Source organism: Emys orbicularis, chromosome 3, assembly GCF_028017835.1.
Source record: "Emys orbicularis isolate rEmyOrb1 chromosome 3, rEmyOrb1.hap1, whole genome shotgun sequence".
Classification (NCBI taxonomy): domain Eukaryota; kingdom Metazoa; phylum Chordata; order Testudines; family Emydidae; genus Emys; species Emys orbicularis.
In genome coordinates, this window is record NC_088685.1 from 201,193,809 (window position 1) to 201,198,726 (window position 4,918).

Here is a 4,918-nt window from a genome sequence, read left to right on the forward strand (position 1 = left end):
AAAGCCCAGCACCACTGTCACTATTATTAAGATGATGTTTAAAAAAAAAGTGAATGGTACAGAGTTTAAGCGTGGAAGTTTCTGGTTATCAGGGAATAACGGACAGATTATCAAGGGGTGCGAAGTTCAGTTTAAGATCGGATGGCGTAAGGAATACATAATCTGCAATATCTCCGAATGGGGGTAAAAGGTTAACGGGTCAAAGTACAGACATTGAGATATGAGGGTATGTTGTTCATATAATGGCTATGTTCAGGTGTGGAGCATAATGAGTGGATACGATGATGAGGATGGATTAACCCTCATTTGGTGAGATTTAACGTTCAGTGAGTTTATGGTTCCAGTTCATATGGTCCAATGGAAAAAGTCTCTCGGTCCCTTTCTCGTAGTTGATGCACGATGTCGCTCCGGCTCACGCCTCCTGGTACAGTCGGTGGCCGGTGATGTGTTTGGTGTAGATGTCCCTGGACCATCGGATGGTGTCTGAGACCATAAGGTGCGGCATGAGCCGTGCGTAGCGTCGACCGATCCCGCAGGCCCTCAGCACACGCTCGTTGCAGGGGTCCCAGAAGCCCAGGGCTCCAACGATCAGGACGTCCATCTGCACCTCTATAACAGTAGCACCCTGGACCTCCAATCGAGATCAGGGCTAGGCACTGTGAAACCACAGAGCACATGCATTTGCACCAGTCATACTGCAGTTGGCAAAGCTTAAGCTAAACTGAAATGAACCACTCTTAATCCAAGCATGTCTACACATGTGCACCCAAAGGTGTAAATTAAAACTGATTTCATTATTTCATGCAAGTTTGTGTGTAGACCAGCCCATTGTGAGCCCTGCCTCACAATGCCCACAATCTAAATGGATAAAGGCAGGGTAAGAGCCGGGCAGTATGATTATCCCCATTTTATAGATGGGGAACTGTATGGTGGCAGGGCTCCTCTGAGCTAGCCACATGCCCTCCTAAAGCATATTTCATTATCAATGTGTGTTTGATTAGATCACCCTGCCGTTGCAACCAACATTATTTTAATCCTGCAAAATTGTCAGTGGCTATGTTAGCAGTTGTGTGCCACTGGGATCCTCAGTCCCAAACAATTTATGTAATAAACTGGCAATACATAAAACACCTATGGTTACCGGGCATATAAAGTTCCAGTGTAGGGTTACCATTCGTCCGGATTCTCCCGGACATGTCCGGCTTTTTTGAGTTAAAAATAGCGTCCGGGGGGAATTTGTAAATGTCCGGATTTCCCCCCCATGCACAGCGTGCGCGGCTGACAGGGCAGCCGGCCGGATCGTGCCACTTGCAGAGCCCCACCTCCGCTTCCCCCTCCTCTCCCCTGCAACTTGAGATCACTCCCCTCCTCTCTCTCCCTCCCTTCCCCTCCCTGCATTTGCAGATCGCTGGCCGTTTGCATCGGGCCTCCGGCAGTCTGGAGCTCCTCCCCCTCCCCTCCTGCCCAGCGCGCCGCTCCGCAGCACTCTGTTCTGAGCGGCATGGTAAGGGGGCCAAGGGGTCGGAGAAGGGGCAGGGAGGTTCTGGAGGGGGCAGTCAAGAGACAGGGAGCAGGGTTGGATGGGTTGGGAGTTCGGGGGGGGCTGTCTGGGGATTGGGGGTGTGGATAAGGTTTTGGGCAGTCAGGGTACAGGTAGGGGGTAGGGTCCTGGGGGGCAGTTAGGGTGGGGGGGGTCTCAGGAGGGGGCAGTTAGGGGACAAGGAACAGGGAGGCTTAGGTAGGGGGTGGGGTTCTGGAGGGCAGTTAGGAGCAGGGGTCCCAGGAGGGGGCAGTCAGGGGACAAGGAGCGAGGGGGGGGTTGGGAGTTCTGGGGGCGGGGCTGTCAGGGGGCAGGGGTAGGGAGAGGGATCGGAGCAGTCAGGGGACAGGGATCAGAGGGGTTTAGATGGGTCGGGAGTTCTGGGGGGGGCTGTCGGGGTGGGGAGTGGTTGGATGGGGCGTGGGAGTCCCTGGTGTCTGTCTGGGGGTGGGGGGGTGGATAAGGGTTGGGGCAGTCAGGGGACAGGTAGGGGGTAGGATCCTAGGGGGCCAGTTAGGATGGGGGGAGGGTCTCAGGAGGGGGCAGTCAGGGGACAAGGAGCAGGGAGGCTTAGGTAGGGGGTGGAGTCCGGGGGGGCAGTTAGGGGCAGGGGTCCCAGGAGGGGGCAGTCAGGGGACAAGGAGTGGGGGGGAGGGTTGCGGATTCTGAGGGGGCGGGAAGTGGGAGGGAGTGGAAGGGGCAGGGGCGGGGCTAGGGCAGGACGGGGGCGGGGCTAGGGCGGGGCTCCTCCCATCCTCTTTTTTGATTGTTGAAATATGGTAACCCTATTCCAGGGTAAATGCCAAAAAAACTAAACACCAGAAATAAACTTGCTCAGGAGGCAAAAGTACAGGACTCAGCCGTGGATGGGGGAGGGAGACACTTCAATAGTGAGGGAAGAGCTGGTTTTCAGTAGGGTGTCAGACGGGCAATTCTATTGGATGGGAGGGAACATTAATGCCCTGTTGTTCTATAAGCTAAGTGGGTGGGAACAGTGCTGCAGGGAGATATGGCAAGAGCTGATGGGAGCGAATGCCTGGAGAATGTTTCTCCTGCAGTATTTAACTGTGCTGCTGACGGGGTGGAGGGTCCTGAGCACTGTAGTACAGTGTTACAGTGTTTCATCCCCACGGATATGACATCTGATAATTCCGCATGTCCTAAGTACAGACTGTGCCTTTAAGGTGACCCGGAAAAGGTCAAAAATTGGGGCTCTGCCCTATTTTGCTGCTTTATGATGCATGAGGCCTGGAAAGGGAGGTTGGTTTTGTACTGAATTGTGGGGTTTTTTTCACGTTTGAAATTCAGGTCCTGCAGAAAACAGCCATAAAAGAGCCCTGAGGATGAAAACTGAGCAGCTGGGGAAAGGGGGAGGGGTGATCATCAGAGTGGATATTCCTGATACTTTAAGATAAAACAGGAGCAGAACCCCACTCCCTCTCATGAAGTCTTTCCCCACGTTTTCAGGGCTGGTTTACAAAGCTCTCCATGTTCTTTTCAGGCATATGATTGGGTTCCCGCCTATAGTTCTTCAAATTTTTCACTACATCTTTAGCTCTTTGCTCCCTTTTACAGTCCTGTGTTCTCTTCACTGCCTTACACACAGATCCTTGGCATTTCCAGGATGGGATTATGAGGCCAAGTCCATCAGATGGAAAACACGGTCAAAGGGCACCAGATATAGTAGAGACTGTTGAAAACTAAAATCTGTGCAGGAAGGGATTGGGAGACTGCAGGAAACGAGGGAAAGCGGCACTACAATATCTGCATTGATGGAGCCCACAAACAAAGTGCACTTTTCATCAGCCACCACTGTAGAAAGAGAAGAGAAGGTCTATTGACCTGATCGGCCTCTCACATACAGCAGTGAAACGCCATTGGCTTCACTGAAATCACTCCTGATTTACAGCTTTGTAAGCGACAGCAGAATCAAGTCCTGCGGCTTTTCTTTTAAAAAAAACCTTAGTTTTATTGGAGTCCAGCACATTAGAACCTACGTGAGATATTTCCAGCATAACGGGAGTTGTAAAATTAATTTGCCATGTGGTTAAGTAAAGCAGTAACAATAAACTACTATGTGAAACATAGGGCATCTATTGGCGTCAGTGTTTTAAGAGCTGCTGTGCTATTATGCATATCCTGCACTGCATTTGTTTGTATTCAGTTGTCCAGTCCCTTAGCACTTTGGTGGGAGAAGGGATTAAATAAATAAGTGTATTAAATCTTATCATTTATTATTACTATTGTCATTTGACCATTGTTATATTGCTTTTTATAGTCTTGCTAGATAGAAACTACAGGCCATACCAAACAGACAGCATAGAAGTGAGCAGTATTAATAAGGCTAGAGGAAGGTTAGGTCGCAACCTTGCAAGTAAGTAACTCCATCCATATGAGTACCCGATGGGACTAATCACGTGTATAAAGTTATTCCTGTGCCTAAGTGTTTGTGGTATAAGGGCCTTACAATATCATAAAAAAAAAAAGTTTTATGAGCAACAAGTAGGGTCGCCAATTCTGGCAGGACGTATTCCTGGAGCTTTCATCACAAGACATAAGCTTTAATTAAAGATTAATCTTTAATTCCTGGAGAATCCAGTACAATCCTGGAGGGTTGTCAACCCTAGCAACAAGCACTCAAAGAGGAGATGACATTTCAAGTTACTGAAGGCTCTTCATATCGCTTTAGCTTCTCCCCTCCTTTGTTTTGTTTTTTTGCCTCCCCTGTGTTGTATGTTTCCATGTGCTCCAGCCTGAGGGGGAATGTCTACACTGCCATTTTTAGCCCCATAGCATGAGTCCTGGGAGCCCGAAGCAGTTGACTCCAGGCTCTGACACTTGCTCCCACAGGCTTTTTCTTGTTTTTAAATGTAGCTGTACTTTGTGGGATGTCTGCACTGTAATAAAACACCCACAGCTGGCTTGTGTCAGCTGATTTGGGCTCATGGAGCTCCGGCTGCAGGATGATAAAATTGCAGTGTAGATGCTTGGGTCGGGGCTGGAGCCAGGCTCTGCAACCCTGCAAGGGAGGGGGGTCCCAGATTCCAGGCCCCAGCCCAAGCCCAAATGTCTACACTGCAGTTTTACAGCCCTGCAGCCTGAGTCAGCTGACACTGGCCGGCCGGGGGTGTTTTATTGCAGTGTAGACACCATGAGAGACTTCACGTGGTGCTGCGCTAGAAACACAGATGAACTGAAATATTTTGCCAGCCATCATGTCTGAGGGAGAAGATCTAAATCGTGTGCTGACGCACCCTGTTAAGAGCTGCCTGTAAAGAGCTATGCAGGAAGCCATTTGCAAGTGCCCAGCAACGAAAAGTTTTATTGGTCCCAAAAAACCCAGGCCCGATGCTGCATATTCTGTAGCACCATCTACAG